We start from the raw sequence: 18,743 nt of genomic DNA on the forward strand, positions 1-18,743 counted from the left end.
CTCAAACTCAAAGCTCACATCAGAGAATTCATGACAAACCATGACAAATAAGAAAAATGTGAAACAAGCCGAAGAAATGCAAGAGTCCTTTGTGATATTGGGCTTGATTTAGTCACAAGGAAACCGGCTGTTTCCAGAATCATCCACCCCTCCCAGCTGACTGGCTTTGGAAACTAATGGAATTCACCTGAAAATCTCCGTCAAACTTGACTTGAGGGGAATTAATGATCGGTCCCTGTGCAAATGGGTTCCATTCCTTTTTCGAAAACACAAAAGCACATCTTGGTCGTGCTGCCTGGAGATTTCTAAGCATGACACGCCAATTGGTTGTGTTTTTTCTTTCATAATGGATCCTCTGTCTAAACTCTTGTTTGTATTGCATCAGAATTCCAAATTTGGGAGGGACGAAGGCAAAACCAACTCAGACCCAGAAACCATTTAGGAAATTGCCACTCAAGAAACCAAAAGTCGGCTGAAGCACCCAAAACAATGACAGAAAGCCAGAATTGCAGCAAGCCAACAGCTGTGCCCTGATTGTAAAGGACCATTCCTTCCATGTCTTGAACTCCATATTCCAGCCTCAAAGTCAAAGCTCACATCAGAAAATTCATTACAAACCATGATAAGTAAGAAAAATGTGAAAAAAGGCAACGAAATGCAAGAGTGCTTTGTGATATTGGGCTTGATTTAATCACAAGGAAACCAGCTTTTTCCGGTTTCATTCACCTCTCCCAGCTGACTGGCTTTGGAAACTAATTGAATTCACCTGAAAATCTCCGTCAAACTTTATTTGAAGGGAAATAATTATTGTTCCCCTCTGCAAAAGGTTCCATTCCTTTTTCCAAAACACAACAACTCATCTTGGTCGTGCTGCCTGGAGATTTATAAGCATGACATGCCAATTGATTGCGTATTTTCTTTCATAATGGATCCTCTGTCTAAACTCTTTTGTGTATTGCATCAGAATACAAAATTTGGGAGGGAAGAAGGCAAAACCAACTCAGACCCAGAAACCATTTAGGAAATTGCCGCTCAAGAAACCAAAAGTCAGCTGAAGCACCCAAAACAATGATAGAAAGCCAGAATTGGAGCAAGCCAACAGCTGTGCCCTGATTGAAAAGGACCATTCCTGCAATGTCTTCAACTCCATATTCCAGCCTCAAAATCAAAGTTCACATCAGAAAATTCATTGGAAATCATGATACCTAAAAACAATGTGAAAAACGCCAAAAACGCAAGAGTCCTTTGTGATATTGGGCTTGATTTAGTCACAAGGAAACCGGCTGTTTCCGGATTCATCCACCCCTCCCAGCTGACTGGCTTTGGAAACTAATTGAATTCAACTGAAAATCTCCATCAAACTTGATTTGATGGGAATTAATTATCGGTCCCCTCTGCAAAAGGGTTCCATTTCTTCTTCCAAAACACAAAACTCATCCTGGTCGTGCTGCCTTAAATTTCTAAGCATGACATGCCAATTGGTTGTGTTTTTTATTTCATAATGGATCCTCTGTCTGAAGTCTTGTGTGTATTGCATCGGAATTCCAAATTTGGGAGGGAAGAAGGCAAAACCAACTCAGACCCAGAAACCATTTAGGAAATTGCCGCTCAAGAAACAAAAGTCGGCTGAAGCACCCAAAACAATGACAGAAAGCCAGAATTGGAGCAAGCCAACAGCTGTGCCCTGATTGAAAAGGACCATTCCTTCCGTGTCTTGAACTCCATATTCCAGCCTCAAAGTCAAAGCTCACAGCAGAAAATTCATTAGAAACCATGATAAATAAGAAAAATTTGAAAAAAAGCCAAAGAAATGCAAGAATTCTTTGTGATATTGGGCTTGATTTCGTCACAAGGAAACCGCTGTTTCCAGATTCATCTACCAACTCCCAGCTGACTGGCTTTGGAAACAAATTGAATTCACCTGAATATCTCATTCAAACTTTATTGGAGGAGAATTAATTATTGGTCCCCTCTGCAAAACTGTTCCATTTCTTTTTGCAAAACACAATAGCTCATCTTGGTCATGCTGCCTGGAGATTTCTAAACATGACACACCAATTGGTTGTGTTTTTTCTTTCATAATGGATCCTCTGTCTAAACTCTTGTGTGTATTGCGTCAGAACACAAAATTTGGGAGTGAAGAAGGTAAAACCAACTCAAACCCAGAAACCATTTAGGAAATTGCCGCTCAAGAAACCAAAAGACAGCTGAAGCACCCAAAACAATGACAGAAAGCCTGAATTGGAGCAAGCAAAGGTATATGCTGAAATGCACTGAAAAGCATCAAGCAAATAGATACTTTTCTGAATGCACAAAGAAACACAGAGGCTGTAGCAAATTCTGGGATTGAAATAGCATCAACACACCACATTTCTGCTTTCTTCCAAGTATATCCAGAGTAGTGTTGTGGAATTTGTTGAAATTTAACCAAAAAACCCCCGTCAACGTGTTTTTGGAGAAAAGCAAAATCTTTCTGTTCATCCAGTGGATTCAATGTCATGTTTACAAACAGAAATAGCATGTTTTCTCAGGTTTCTGAAGCTTTCTGCCTAGAAAACTCGAATGTGTGGAGGATTTGATTCCATGTGGAACCAATTAGCGTTTGCCAGCAGAAAATGAAAAGTCGCATGCTAAAATGAATTAAAAACCATCAACTCCGTAGATAAAGCCCAGAAAACACAAAGAAACACAGAGGCTGTAGCAAGATATGGGTTTGAGATAGCCACAGCACACCGGATATTTCTGCTTTCATCCATGCATATCGGGATAAAGTGTTGTGGAATTCGGGGGAAATTTAACCAAAAAATCACTGTCAATGTGGTTTTGGAGAAAAGCAAAATCTTTCTTTTCAGCAAGTGGATCCAATGTCATGTTTACAAACAGAAATAGCATGTTTTCTCGGGTTTCTGAAGCTTTCTGCCTAGAAAACTCAAATGTGTGTAAGATTTCACTCCATGTGGAAGCAATTAGCGTTTTCCGGCAGAAAACAAAAGGTTACATGCTAAAATGCATTCAAAAGTGTAAAGTCCTTAGATAATGTCCAGAAAACACAAACAAACATAAACGCTGTAGCAAGATCTGGAGTAGAGATAGTCACAACACACCAGATATTTCTGCTTTCATCCAGGCATATCTGGCAAAGTGTTGTGGAATTCGGGGGCAATTTAACCAAAAAATCACTGTCAATGTGGTTTTGGAGAAAAGGACAATCTTTCTTTTCAGCAAGTGGATCCAATGTCATGTTTACAAACAGAAATAGCATATTTTCTTGGGTTTCTGAAACTTTCTTCCTAGAAAACTCGAATATGTGGAGGATTTGACTCCATGTGGAACCCATGAGCGTTTGCCGGCAGAACACCAAAAGGTACATGCTAAAATGCATTCAAAAGGGTCAAGTCTGTAGATAACGTCCAGAAAACACAAACAAACACAGAAGCTGGAGCAAGATATGGGATTGAGATAGCCACAGCACACCGGATATTTCTGCTTTCTTCCAGGCATATCCGGACAAAGTGATTTGGAATTCGTGTGAAATTTAACCATAAAATCACCGACAAAGTGGTTTTGGAGAAAAGCACCATCATTCTGTTCAGCAAGTGGATCCAATGTCATGTTTACAAACAGAAATAGCATGTTTTCTTGGGTTTCTGAAGCTTTCTGCCTAGAAAACTCAAATGTGTGTAAGATTTCACTCCATGTGGAAGCAATTAGCGTTTTCCGGCAGAAAACAAAAGGTTACATGCTAAAATGCATTCAAAAGTGTAAAGTCCTTAGATAATGTCCAGAAAACACAAACAGTCATAAAGGCAGTAGCAAGATTTGGGGTTGAGATAGCCACAACACACCAGATATTTCTGCTTTCATCCAGGCATATCTGGCAAAGTGTTGTGGAATTCGGGGGCAATTTAACCAAAAAAATCACCATCAAATTGGGTTGGAGAAAAGCACAATCTTTCTGTTTGGCAAGTGGATCCAATGTCATGTTTACAAACAGAAATAGCATGTTTTCTCGGGTTTCTAAAACTTTCTGCCTAGAAAACTCGAATGTGTGTAAGATGTCAATCCAAGGGAAGCAATTAGCGTTTGCCCACAGAAAACAAAATGTTACATGCTAAAATACATTCAAAACCGTCAAGTCCATAGATAAAGTTGAGAAAACATAAAAACAGATGCTGTAGCAAGATCTGGGATTGAGATAGCGACAACACACCAGCTGTTTCTGCTTTCTTCCAGGCATATCCGAACCAAGTGCTGTGGAATTCGGTGAAATTTAACCAAAAAACCACCGTCAAATGGTTTTGGAGAAAAGCAAAATCTTTCTGTTCATCAAGTGGATCCAATGTCATGTTTACAAACAGAAATAGCATGTTTTATCGGGTTTCTGAAGATTTCTGCCAGGAAAACTTGCATGTGTGCAGGATTTGACTCCATGTGGAACCAATTAGTGTTTGCCAGCAATAAAGATAAGGTTACATACTAAAATGCATTGAAAAGCGTCAAGTCCATAAATAGTGTCCAGAATACACAAACAAACATGGAGGCTATAGCAAGATCTGGGATTGAGATAGACACAACAGAATGGATATTTCTGGTTTCATCCAGGCATATCTCGACAAAGTTTTGTGGAATTCGGGAGTAAATTTAACCAAAAAACCACCGTGAAAGTGGTTTTGGAGAAAAGCAAAATATTTCATTTCACCCAATGGATCCAATGTCATGTTTACAAACAGAAATACCATGTTTTCTCACGTGTCTGAAGCTTTCAGCCCAGAAAACTCGAATGTGTGGAGGATTTGACTCCATGTGGAATTAGCGTTTGCCCACAAAAAACAGAAAGTTGCATGCTAAAATGAATCAAAAACTGTCAACTCCGTAGATAATTTCCAGAAAACACAAACAAACACAGAGGCTGTAGCAAGATCTTTTATTGAGATAGCCACAACAAACCAGATATTTCTGCTTTCATGCAGCCATATCCGGACAATGTGTTGTGGAATTCGGTGAAATTTAACCAAGAAACCACCGTCAAAGTGGTTTTGGAGAAAAGCACAATGTTTCTGTGCGGCAACTGGATCCAATGTCATGTATACAAACAGAAATAGCATGTTTTCTCGGGTTTTTGAAGCTTTCTGCCGAGAAATCTCGAAAGTGTGGAGGATTTGACTCCATGTGGAAACAAATAGCTTTTGTCGGCAGAAAACAAAAGCTAAATGCTAAAATGCATTGAAAAGTGTCAAGTAAATAGATACTTTCGAGTATACACAAACAAACACAGTTGCTGTAGCAAGACCTGGGATTGAGTTAGCCACAACACACCAGATATCTCTGCTTTCCTCCAGGCATATCTGGACAAAGTGTTGTGGAATTCAGGGGAAATTTAACCAAAAAATCACTGTCAAAGTGGTTTTGGAGAAAAGCACAATCTTTGTGTTCGGCCAGTGGATCCAATGTCATGTATACAAACAGAAATAGCATGTTTTCTCGGGTTTCTAAAACTTTCTGCCTAGAAAACTTGAATGTGTGGAGGATTTGATTCCATGTGGAACCAATTAGCGTTTTCCCACAGAAAACAAAAAGTTACATTCTAAAATACATTTAAAACCGTCAAGTCCATAGATAAAGATGAGAAAACACAAACAAACACAGAGGCTGTAGCAAGATCTGGGTTTGAGATAGCGACAACACACCAGCTGTTTCTGCTTTCTTCCAGGCATATCCGAACAAAGTGATGTGGAATTCGGTGAAATTTAACCAAAAAACCACCATCAAAGTGGTTTTGGAGAAAAGCAAAATTTTTCTGTTCATCCAGTGGATCCAATGTCATGTTTACAAACAGAAATAACATGTTTTCTCGGGTTTCTAAAGCTTTCTGCCTAGAAAACTCGAATGCATGTAGGATTTGGCTCCACGTGGAACCAATTAGCTTTTACCAGAAGATAAGAAAAGGTGACATACTAAAATGCATTGAAAAGCCTCAAGTCCATAGATACAGTCCAGAAAAAATGAACAAACACAGAGGCTTTAGCAAGATCTGGAATTGAGATAGCATTAACACACCGGATATTTCTGCTTACATAGATGCATATCCGAACAAAGTGTTGTGGAATTCGGGTGAAGTGTAACCAAAAAACCACCATCAAAGTGGTTTTGGAGAAAAGCACACTCTTTCTGTTCATCCAGTAGATCCAATGTTATGTTTACAAACAGAAATAGCATGTATTCTTGGGTTTCTGAAGATTTCTGCCTAGAAAACTCGAATGCGTGGAGGATTTGACTCCATGTGGAACCAATTAGCTTTTGCCAGCAATAAAGAAAAGGTTACATGCTAAAATGCATTGAAAAGCGTCAAGTCCATAAATGGTGTCCAGAATACACAAGCAACATGGAGGCTATGAGATAGCCACAACACACCGTTTATTTCTGCTTTCATCCAGCCATATCCGGAGAAAGTGTTGTGGAATTCAGGTGAAATTTAACCAAAAAATCACTGTCAAAGTGGTGTTGGAGAAAAGCAAAATCTTTCATTTCACCCACTGGATCCAATGTCATGTTTGCAAACAGAAATAGCATGTTATCTCACGTTTCTGAAGCTTTCAGCCTAAAAAACTTGAATGTGTGGAGGATTTCACTCCATGTGGAACCAACTAGCATTTTCCCGCAGAAAACAGAAAGTTGCAAGCTAAAATGAATTAAAACCCATCAACTCCATAAATAAAGTCCAGAAAACACAGAGGCTGTAGGAAGATCTTTTATTGAGATAGCCACAACACACCGGATATTTCTGCTTTCATCCAGGCATATCCGGACAAAGTGTTGTGGAATTCGGGTGAAATTTAACCAAAAAACCACTGTCAAAGTGATTTTGGGGAAAAGCACAATCTTTCTGTTTGGCAAGTGCATCCACTGTCATGTTTACAAACAAAATAGCATGTTTTTTCAGGTTTCTGAAGCTTTCTGCCTAGAAAACTTGAATGTGTGGAGGATTTGACTCCATGTAGAACCAATTAGTGTTTCCCAGCAGAAAACAAAAAGTTACATGCTAAAATGCATTCAAAACCAACAAGTCTGTAGATAATGTACTGAAAACCCCAACAAACACAGAGGCGGTATCACGATCAGGGATTGAGATAGCCACAACACACCAGATATTTCTGCTTTCATCCAGGCATATCCGGACAAAGTGTTGTGGAATTCGGATGAAATTTAACCAAAAAATCACCGTCAAATTGGTTTTGGAGAAAAGCACACTCTTTCTTTTGGGCTGTGGATCCAATGTCATGTTTACAAACAGAAATATGATGTTTACTCGGGTTTCTGAAGCTTTCTGCCTAGAAAACTCGAATGTGTGGAGGATTTGACTCCATGTGGAACCATTTAGCGTTTGCCGGCAGGAAACAAAAAGTTACATGCTAAATGGCATTCAAAACCATATTGTCCGCATATAATATCCAGAAAACTCCAACAAACCCAGAGGCTGTAGCAAGATATGGGATTGAGATAGCCACAATACAACAGTTATTTCTGCTTTCATGCAGGCATATCCGGACAGATATTTCTGGTATTTGGGTGAAATTTAACCAAAATATCACCGTCAGAGTGGTTTTGGAGAAAAGCACAATCTTTCTGTTCAGCAAGAGGATCCAGTGTGATGTTTACAAACTCAAATATCATGTTTTCTCAGGGTTCTGAAGCTTTCTGCCTACAAAACTCGAATGTGTGGAGGATTTGACTCCATGTGGAACCATTTAGGGTTTGCCGGCAGGAAACAAAATGTTACATGCTAAAAGGCATTCAAAAATATATTGTCCGCATAAAATGTCCAGAAAACACCAACAAGCCCAGAGGCCTAGCAAGATATGGGATTGAGATAGCCACAACACACCAGATATTTCTGCTTTCATCCAAGCATATCCGGACAAAGTGTTATGGAATTTGGGTGAAATTTAACCAAAAAATCACCGTCAAAGTGGTTTTGGAGAAAAGCACAATCTTTCTGTCTGAGACGTGCATCCAATGTCATGTTTACAAACAGAAATATGTTTGCTCAGCTTTCTGAGACTTTCTGTCTAGAAAACTCGAATGTGTGGAGGACTTGACTCCATGTGGAACCAATTGGCATTTCCTGGCAGGAAACAAAATGGTACATCCACAATGAATTGAAAAGCATAAAGTTCAGAGATAAAGTCCAGAAAACACAAACAAACACAGAGGATGATGCAAGATCTATGATTGAGATAGCAACAACACATCGGATATTTCTGCTTTCATCCAGGCATATCTGGAAAAAGTGTTGTGGAATTCGGGTGAAATTTAACCAAAAAAATCACAGTCCAAGTGGTTTTGGAGAAAAGCACTATCTTTCTGTTCGGCAAGTGGATCCAATGTCATGTTTACAAACAGAAATGTCATGTTATCTCGGGTTTCTGAAGCTTTCTGCCTAGAAAACTCGAATGTGTGGAGGATTTGACTCCATGTGGAACGAATTAGCATTTGCCAGCAGAAAACAAAATGTTACATGCTAAAATGCATTCAAAACCATAAAGTCCATAGATAAAGCCCAGAAAACACAAACAAACCCAGAGGATGTAGCAACATCTGGGATTGAGATAGCCACAACACAGTGGATACTTCTGCTTTCATCCAGGCATATCCTGACAAATTGTTGTTGATTTCAGGTGAAATTTAACCAAAAAATCACTGTCATAGTTGTTATGGAGAAAAGCACAATCTTTCTGTTCAGCAAGTTGATCCAATGTCATGTTTACAAACAGAAATATGATGTTTGCTTGGGTTCTGAAGCTTTCTGCCTAGAAAACTCGAATGTGTTGGGGAGTTGAATCCATGTGGAACCAATTAGGGTTTGCAGGCAGAAAACAAAATGTTACATGCTAAAATGCCTACAAAACCAGAAAATCTGTAGACAAAACAAATTCTTGAACTACAGAAATCCTTAATGGATAAGATAGAAAAATCTCTCTCATGAAAATGAAATATTAAGGAGGAATCAAAATGAAATATAACAACTAGTAGAACATTAAAGTGCGATAGTGATGAGAAATCACAATGAAATAAACAATTCAATTGTTCAAGTGGCAAACACATTAGATAGCCTTAATAATAGAATGGGTGAAGCAGAAGAGAGAATATTGGACTTAGAAGACAGAGAACAGGAAAATATACAGTCAAACCAAAGAAGAAGAGGAAATTAGAAATCTAAAAAATATTGTCGAGAATCTTCAAGATACTATTAAAAAACCCAACATTCAAATTCTAGGAGTTCCTGAAGGCATGGATAGGGAGAAAGGATTAGAAGGCCTTTTTAGTGAGATACTAGCAGAAAATTTCCCAGGTTTGGAGAAGGACAGAGACATCCTAGTACAGGAAGCTTATAGAACCCCTAATAAACATGACCAAAAGAGATCCTCACCACTTCACATTGTAATTAAACTCACTGCAGTGAAACATAAAGAAAAGATCCTAAAATATGCAACAGAGAAAGGTCAGATTACTCTCAGAGGATCTCCAATCAGACTCACAGCTGACTTCTCATCAGAAACCCTACAAGCTAGGAGGGAATGGCGAGATATAGCCCAGGTACTAAGAGAGAAAAACTGCCAGCCCAGAATATTATACCCTGCAAATCTCTCATTCATGAATGAAGGTGAAATAAAGACCTTTCACAGCAAACAGAAGTTGAAAGAATTTGTTGCCACTCATGCAGCCCTGCAAAAGATGCTTAAAGACGTGTTACACACAGAAACACAGAAACACGGTCATCATTATGAAAGAAGGTAAACGAAGGAAACCTCACAGCAAAAGATCACAGGAAGTTCAAAACATATATTAGAAAATATCTTTGGCAAATGGAAGGGCAAAGTTACTACTTAGCATTCGTAACATTGAACGTTAATGGCCTGAACTGTCCAGTTAAAAGACACTGATTGGCTGACTGGGTAAAGGAACAAAACCCATCTATTTGCTGTTTACAAGAAACACATCTTTCCAGCAAAGATACATACAGACTGAAAGTGAAAGTCTGGAAAAAGATATACCATGCCAGCAGAAATGAAAAAAGAGCGGGTGTAGCCATTATTTTGTTTTGTTTTGTTAACTTTTTTTTTTTTAAGGGAAAGGATTTATTGGGGAACACCCTACAAACCAGAGTGAAGGGGCGGCGAAGGAAAAAGGAGAGAAAGAGAGTATAAGAGAGAGAAAAAGAGAGGAGAGGAGCTAGCAAGGAGAGAAGAAAGAGCAGAGAGCAGAAGGGAAAAACCAAGAGCCAAGAGACCAGAGGAGGAGGCTGGAGAGAGGAACCGAGAGAGAGCAGGGAGCAGAGCTGAGAGAGAGCAGGAGAAAAGGGCCAAGAGAGAGCACGTGTGCAGGAACAGGCCCTTTAAAAACTTTGTCTGAGGGCAGGCAGGAAAGCAGGAGCAGTGAATCCCATTAGGATGGGGGTGGAGCCTGGCTCAGGTAGCTGGGCCATTCGGCCACCTGGCTACAACTGAGCCTGTTTCCTAACACTCCCCCCTTTTGTTTTTTATAAAGCAAGGTTTGTATGGAATTACATTAATCCCCAAAGTCCAAGAGGGTAGAGGGACGATGATCTGTCTTTAGAGCTACTTCCTGCTGACATGGGGTGATGATGTACTCTTTGCTGGCATGGGGTGATGTCTCAAGCCGCTGTCTCCTGGGTGGGGAGCCGAGTACATCCCTGTAGCAGCATTTGGTTGTCTGCCTGGTTGCTGAAGGCCTTCCTTTGTTCCATTATCACCTGCTGTAAACACTTAAGACACTGTAGTATAGAAGACAGGGTGAGAATAGTAACCAATGATCCTAAGAGTAGCATTAGCCAGGTAATGAGAGGATTTTATAGAGGAGAGGAAGTGTAGGGGGGTCTCTGGACCCTTGTGTGGACAGTTTGATGGATGTGGCTTAAAGCTGATTCCAGCCAAGACTGGGAGAAAGGCCACTTTTGCAGGTAGTGGGGTTTGTCTGTAGAGAAATTTTGACACACAGGTTGGGAGTAGAGCCATTGGTGGTAGAGTAGAGGCTATGGTTACAAAGGAATGAGGCTCAAGTGGGCTAGATACAGAGGACAGAGTTGTTATTAGAGAACCTAAGAAAGGTGCTATCTGAGCTACAATTAAGTTTTCTGATTGAGAGGCAAATAGAACCTGACAGAAGGGACTTGATAATAATCAGGTGGGCTTTAAAGCCTTGTAAATTATGAGGCCCAGACTTATCTATCTCTTCATAGGGTACATCCTACAGGAGGTGTGAACCTCCTTGGGGAAGGCACCCTGTTGACTTCCATTACCTAGCTTGCCCGGGAGGAGAGCTGGCCAGGTAAAGGCAGGTGGCATCTCTAATAGGAAATTTCCAGCTCTGCCTGCAGTGTTGCTGACCATGGTAGGCTGTCCCCTCAGCTGCGGTGGTCACTTTGGAAGCAGGGCTGAGTGAAGGGCTTTTCAGCTTAGAGCCAATAAGATCTGTGGCTCTGACCTGGGCGTCCTTCAACTCCAGGGCAGGTCCATTTCCAGTGATCCAACTCTTGGCTGGCAGAGCTGTCAGGGCTCTTCACAAGCTGACCTCTGCTGAAGCCCAGGCTTGCCACATTGAAAGCCACTGCAGTGGACTGGCCTGTTTGGTCTCCTTGAGGGCAGATCACTGTATAGAACAGCCATTAATAGGCCTGCCACCCGTTGCTTCTGATGCCTAGCTTTCTTTTCCTCCTGGTTTTTGTTAAAGCAGACCAGAAGATGCAAGTCAAGGGGGTGCTCAAGTGCCATTTCTAATCTTCAGTGGCCTAAACTAGAAGTCTGTAGTCACAGGCATGTTCTGTAATAGTTTATGTTGAGGCAGACAATGCCCATGAGGAAAACTATATTCTCACTTTAAAACTTTCTTTCCCTTTGTTCTGAAAGGGAGACTTTCCTGTTTACTGTTTGCCTTGCTGATGGCAAAGTAAATCTAGCTAAGAAATTATAATTTAAGCTCTTATTTTGGCTATGCTATTACAGAAAAATGTTAGCAATCTCTTTTTATAAGATCTAAAATCAAATTTTGCATCTTGGAGATTCCTTCATAATAGAATTAGTTTCTTACCTCAAAGAGAACAGAGAAATGAAAGAACAAGTTGGACTTATACTAGAGAAATAGGGGTGCCAGTCCCAGACTGCTTACTGACAATAGCAATATCACATGAAAACTTAGAAGGCAATTTTAACCATTAGATAACAACTTAAGAAAACATTACCAGAAGGTCCAATGCCTTCCATAAATATTAATACATATATTTGGAAACATCTCTTAAATATCTAACATGATGTAGCTTGTTTAACCAGCAAATTTAAGCACAAACATATAAAATGTTTTTAGTTTCTTTGTATCAACAAGTTTAAAACATGATACAGAGATTCAGGTCACACAAATTAAAATATATCTTTGAATTATTTTAGCTGTTTAAATTTATGCAGTCTTTTATCTACAAGCCAATTAACATAACATAATAGACCAATATAGCAGTTTTAATAGTTTTTTTTTAAATGTAACTTCTGTTTGTAAATTACCAATTGATTTGAGTTGCTTTTTGTTTTAGTAACCTCCGTTGGTACCTTTAATACATTATTGGCTTTATCTGTTTACGGAGTCATCCCAAAGTAGTGAATACATGTGGCTGGAAAAACTCCATCAGAACCTATATAGGAGGACAGCTAAACATAGAACCAACAATGCTTTAGTTTTATGGGCAACAAATCTGATATATAAAATTGTGGATGACAAAGCTTTAAGTTGCCACATTTAAAATTATAAACTCATTAACCAACAAGAGGCATTTGCTTACTTCACAGTATTTTTGAAAGCATCTGTAGGATTTTACAAAGCATTTAACTCTTTTAGGCCTCTGGGGCTTTTTTACTAAGATAACTATTGTGTCTAGTAACACAAGATGATTAGACTTTTTAATTCTCAGACATTTGTATTAATAGCATTTTATATTATAGAAACTTAAAATTTAGTACCACTTCACATCTTGACAGTACTTCTAATATAATCCAAATAGCCTGATTAGTTGGTGTCTCTACAAGATGAGACATAAGTCCTTTGATTTTTTCAGTTGGGCTCAAACTGGAAAAACCAAAGTCCAAAATTTACTGGAAATTTCAGAGTCCAAGTTCTTTGAAACTTTAATTTTTTGAATGCCGGTCAAGAATGTCAAGAAGGCTCAAAATCCAAAATATCTGGTTGGAATAAGATTTAACATTATAGACCAAATTTGATCATTGTTACAAGGTTATTATTTAAATGTTTGAAAATAAGCACATATTTAAATAACCCATAGCTCTTAATAAAAATTCAGCTGTTTTTAAACAATTAGAATTTAACAGACATCAAGAGAATATAATAGATTACTTTAGCACATTGCTTTAACAGAGAATCAGATTTTAATTCTATGTCAAAGAGAAACAGATTAGTATACTTGATTTTTTTTATCTGTCAATGTCCTTGATTTAATTTGAAATAACCCATTAAAATTTTCAGAGTAAGATTAAGGTAACACATCAAATTTCAGCCCAAGTTATTTTAAACAGCATTGAACTATTTTCACAGTTTATAAACTAACCCAAATAGTTTTTTATAGAATATAACATGTTGAGTATATGAAAGTTTTACCCAATTTAAATTAGCATTTACACCTAAATGACTTAGGATGCTGATATATTTTTATCTGAATTTAATTGAAATTAAAATTGCATTCATCTAAGACAAGTACTAATTACCCATTGCTGTTTTATGGAGTACTGATTACCCGGAAACCTGTAAAATAAATTGCAAAATAAATTTAGCCAGTTACAAAGCAATATTTTCAAAGGTAGTGAGTGATCTTTCTAGATTCAAAGAAAGATTAGTTAGGTGGGCCAGGTCCCTGCAGGGAAACCCAATTTTCTTGTCTGGCTTTCTCTTGATAAAACAAAGAGCCATCAGAAGGGTGGATACCTAATTTTTTTCTCAATAAGCAAGGAGCCCAAAAGGAAGGGACTACCATTCCCTTGCTATTCTTATGGTAAGACTGGGACAAGAGAGGGACAAAAGACCAGTCGAAAACCATGGAGACCACCATTCCCAAACCAATAAGACAGAGATCGTAGACTTTGGGCTCTGAGATAAAGAATTCCTAGGTGGAAGGGGGAGATACAGTGAGTGGGGGTACGAGCTAGGGAGGAAGTACACACGGGCATGAGAATGGCTTTGAGGAATAGTTGAGCCAGGGGCTTTAGATAGGACAGAAGAGGTTTGTCACTCCCCCTCTTCATGGAGGAAGGACACTAAACCCTGCCTAGGCTTCATATCTGAGTCACAGCACCATTATGTCTCCTAAGCTTCATATCCGAGTCACGGCACCACTATGTTGCTCCCCCTCTTCATGGAGGAATGACACTAGACCCTGCATAGGTTTCCTATCCGGGTCACAGCACCATTATGTCGCTCCCCCTCTTCGTGGAGGAACGACACAGGACCCTGCACTGTTCTTTTGTCTGCTCGGCCCTCCCCGGGTTTGCTGCTGGTTCTTCCCGGGTTGGCTACCGACCCTTCCACCTCCGTGGAAGGGCAGTTCCCCCTGCCACTTTCCCCACTTCCACGGGGGAGTGGCACACTGCCGGCCGGCTCTCTTGGGGGCTGCTCAGGTGTTCCTCTTAGTAGATGTTCCTGGTGCATGTTGTCTCTCTCCTCCTTTATAGTCCTCTTCCACCAATCCCAACTCTGCTACCCACACGCCGAGTACACTGCTCTCCTCCAATCAGGAGCGGGATCAGCTCCTGCAGGTTACCGGTTGAACTGGAGGCAGCTGTGTAAAAGTTGTTTTTACTCCTCTCCCAGCGCCATATTGTGGGAGAGCAGATGCATAGAATAAGTCTTAATTCCAGTAACTTAGTCTAGTCCGAGTTGCTCCCCACAATTCCCCCTTTCTTTTTATTTTTGGCATTGATACGCGCCTGTCTTTGGTGCCCCGTGGCACACACTCTGCTCTGCTTGCTGGAGTTGCCCACAGGTGCTTACAAGCCCTACCAATCAGGTAAACTGAATCCGGGTCCTCTCTTCGCCATGTTGTGAGGAGGTTTTTAGGCGCTGATGTGTGCCTGTGTTCGGTGCCCTGCAGCCCATGGTCTGCTCTGCTAGAACTGCCTGCAGGTGCTTACAAGCCCTACCAATCAGGCAAACCAAATCCAAGCCCTCTCATTGCCGTCTTGTGGGGAGACTTATTGGTGTTGATAACGTGCCTGTCTTCGGTGACCTGCAGCTGCCCACAGGTGCTTATCGTCTTACTAATCAGGCAGACCGAATCCAAGGTCTCTCATTGCTGTGTTGTAGGGAGGCCCTATTTTTCTCTATTTCTCTATCTCCGGGCATTCCTATTTCTCCTATTTTACTTCTATCTGCCAGCATTCCTATTTCTCTCATTTTACTCTAAACTTCTGTTTCTCTTATCCCCGCGGCTTCCCGGCGCCTGCCCCGAGGCTGCTTCTTGGCGCCTCGCCCCGTGGCAGCTTCCCGCGCTTCTCATCTGCGTGGCTTCCTGGCTTCGCGAACGCTCCGCGGTCTCCGTGCCCCTTCATACCCGCACCACAGCTCCGCGCCAGCCCAGCACCTCCTATCTATTCATGCCCCGCGCGCGCTCTCTGCGCACGGTGGCTTCCGTGAATCACACAGCCTAGCTCACGTTTCCGCCATCGGTTGGTTTAGTTTTCAGTCCAAGTTCCCCGGGCTAACCTGACAAAATGCAACCTATAGCTTACATCTCCGCTCCCAGTTTGGCTTCCCGTCTTTTGCTCCCCAGGCTAATCTGATGGATTCCAACCTAGCTTACCCGTCTCCGCCTCTGGTTTTAGCTTTTTGCCTTTTGTTCCCCAGGCTGACTTGACGAATCCCAAGCTAGCTTACGTCTCTGCCTCAGCCTGCCCCCTCGGCTTCATTTTCCATAACATCTTTCTCTACCCGGTATGTTTCCTAACTTTTCTTCCAACAATATTCTCCTCTCATTTCTCCTGGCTTCTCCCCACAGTCCGTATCCGAGTCTGTTCTAGCTTTCACTTTCGCTTTTAATCTACTAGCTTCCCCGCCATAGTCCGCATCCGAGTCTAAGTTTCTTCTTGCTTTCATTTTCACTTTCAATCTAACTTCTTCTGGCACTTTTTCCGTCTGGCATTTCCCTAGGCTCTTTGCTAGTCTCTCTCTCTGGTATTTTCCCACTTCTTCCCGCTTCTTCCCTCCTAGGTTTCTTATCCGAGTCATGGCACCATTATGTCACTCCCCCTCTTCGTGGAGGAACAACACTAAACCCTGCCTAGGCTTCATATCCGAGTCACGGCACCATTATGTCTCCTAAGCTTCATATCCGAGTCACGGCACCATTATGTCACTCCCCCTCTTCGTGGAGGAACGACACTAGACCCTGCATAGGTTTCCTACCCGAGTCACAGCACCATTATGTTGCTCCCCCTCTTCGTGGAGGAACGACACAGGACCCTGCACTGTTCTTTTTTCTACTCGGCCCTCCCCGGGTTTGCTTCTGGTTCTTCCCGGGTTGGCTACCGACCCTTCCACCTCCGTGGAAGGGCAGTTCCCCCTGCCACTTTCCCCACTTCCGCGGGGGAGCGGCACACTGCCGGCCGGCTCTCTCGGGGGCTGCTCAGGTGTTCCTCTTAATAGATGTTCCTGGTGCATGTTGTCTCTCTCCTCCTTTATAGTCCTCTTCCACCAATCCCAACTCTGCTACCTACATGCCAAGTACGCTGCTCTCCTCCAATCAGGAGCGGGATCAGCTCCTGCAGGTTACTGGTTGAACTGGAGGCAGCTGTGTAAAAGTTGTTTTTACTCCTCTCCCAGCGCCATATTGTGGGAGAGCAGATGCATAGAATAAGTCTTAATTCCAGTAACTTAGTCTAGTCTGAGTTGCTCCACACAGAGGTTGACACCACCCCCTGGAATTCGGCAGGAGGGGGGAGGTGAGACACAGCCAGGGCCGGAGCCAATGGTGGATTCTGCTGCATGGGAGATAATGGCACCAGAACTTCAGCCACTGAGGCCTCAGGAGGCGGCTGAGCATGTGCCTGTAGATTGGAGCAATAAGGAAGTTCATCTGCAGGATAACAGGATCCGGGCAGAAGAAAGGATGTTTTGCTCAGGCCTCCGCCCCCTAGTGCGAATCCTGGAGACCAGAAGTACACAGGGGAGGTTTAGTTTGAAGACAGGAAAAGGCTTGAACATATGGAATCCCCTTCCATTTTCCCGAACACTCACGGAAGTGATAAAGATGTTATCAGGGTCAAACTACTCTGACTTCTGATCCCTCAGGGCGAAATGCGCGGCATCATAGAGGGGCCGCCTTTGAGGGCTGGGGCCAATTTGAGAGGGACCATATTACTTAAAAGGCAACCAAGAGGAGAATCAGATGGAACGTGAGAGGAGGAATTTCCCATGGTGACTCAGTAGGTCAGATTGGTGGACACCAAGCATCCTTGAAGTCCTGGCCATCTGACTAGGAGAGGAATGGGAGCAGAAGGCGGGTTCGTCACCCAAGCACCCACTGGAGCCCAGGGCCTAGCCTGAAAAGAGGCGAACAGAGATGGAGTCGTCACTCACACCCACTGTTGCCTGGAAACAGTGTCCGTAGAGGTTAAAGGCCTTAAGTAGGAGTGGTGGCTAGAGTTTAGTGCTATGACCTTTACGAGAGGAGTCAGGTGAGTATCCAACAGTAGACCACCACTCAAATAGCAGTCGCCGTGAGAGCTTCCCGTTCCATGTCTTACCTCAAAATTTGGAAGGCCGATGTGTGGATGGAGGTTGCGGAGCGTTCGGTGGCTTGGAAAGAGTTCCAGAGATGTGCTTTGTGACCGGAAAAAATCCAGGACCCCAGAGCACTGGGGGACAGTGGATTACCAATATGAGGCTATCCGAGTCACGGCATCAATGTTATATCTTAATGTTAGCCATCGCAAAGCACACCGGACACCGGAGTAAGGGAAAGGGTTTATTGGGGAACAACCTACAGACCGGAGTGAAGGGGCAGCGAAGGAAAAAGGAGAGAAAGAGAGTATAAGAGAGAGAAACAGAGAGGAAAGGAGCTAGCAAGGAGAGAAGAAAGAGCAGAGAGCAGAAGGGAAAAACCAAGAGCAAAGAGACCAGAGGAGGAGGCTGGAGACAGGAACTGAGAGAGAGCAGGAGAGAAGGGGCAAAAAAAAGCTAACTTTTGTTTAATGAGTATAAATTTCCAAAGTACAGCTTATGGATTATAATGGCTTCCCCCCACATAACGTCCCTCCCACCCGCAACCCTCCCCTTTCCCACTCCCTCTCCCATTCCATTCACATCAAGATTCATTTTTGATTCTCCTTATATACAGAAGATCAGTTTAGCATACATTAAGTAAAGATTTCAACAGTTTGCTGCCACACAGAAACATAAAGTGAAAAATACTGTTTGAGTACTAGTTATAGCATTAAATCTCAATGTACAGCACACTAAGGACAGATATCCTACGTGACTTAATATCAGACAACATAAACGTTACCACAAAAACTGTTAAGAGAGACAAAGAGGGGCACTATATAATGCTCAAGGGATCAATTCAACAGGAAGATATAACGATTATCAATGTATATGCAGCTAATTACAGGGAACCGGTTTATTTAAAAGATTTCTTAAGGGACTTAAAGGGAGACTTAGACCCCAATACAATAGTA

General features: G+C 41.8%; 1 long non-coding RNA gene across 6 annotated transcripts in view; it reads right to left on the reverse strand.

The window, feature by feature from the left end:
- The window catches only part of LOC149126757 (uncharacterized), a 146,633-nt gene that overhangs the window by 73,118 nt on the left and 54,772 nt on the right, over positions 1 to 18,743 (reverse strand). For 2 of the 6 annotated variants that reach the window (XR_016234164.1, XR_016234163.1), the window contains one exon: positions 10,140 to 10,792. The exons of 1 other annotated variant lie outside the window; for it this stretch is intronic. This is a non-coding gene — a long non-coding RNA (uncharacterized LOC149126757). Of the gene's footprint in view, positions 1 to 10,139; positions 10,793 to 13,703; positions 13,819 to 14,060; positions 17,210 to 17,810; positions 17,922 to 18,743 lie in introns of those variants that run through there. 3 more of the 6 variants (XR_016234160.1, XR_016234161.1, XR_016234159.1) reach the window with 3 other exon arrangements.

This window comes from Oryctolagus cuniculus, chromosome 5 (assembly GCF_051225735.1).
Source record: "Oryctolagus cuniculus isolate XC-2025 breed Fujian yellow rabbit chromosome 5, ASM5122573v1, whole genome shotgun sequence".
In the NCBI taxonomy this organism is placed as follows: Eukaryota; Metazoa; Chordata; class Mammalia; order Lagomorpha; family Leporidae; genus Oryctolagus; species Oryctolagus cuniculus.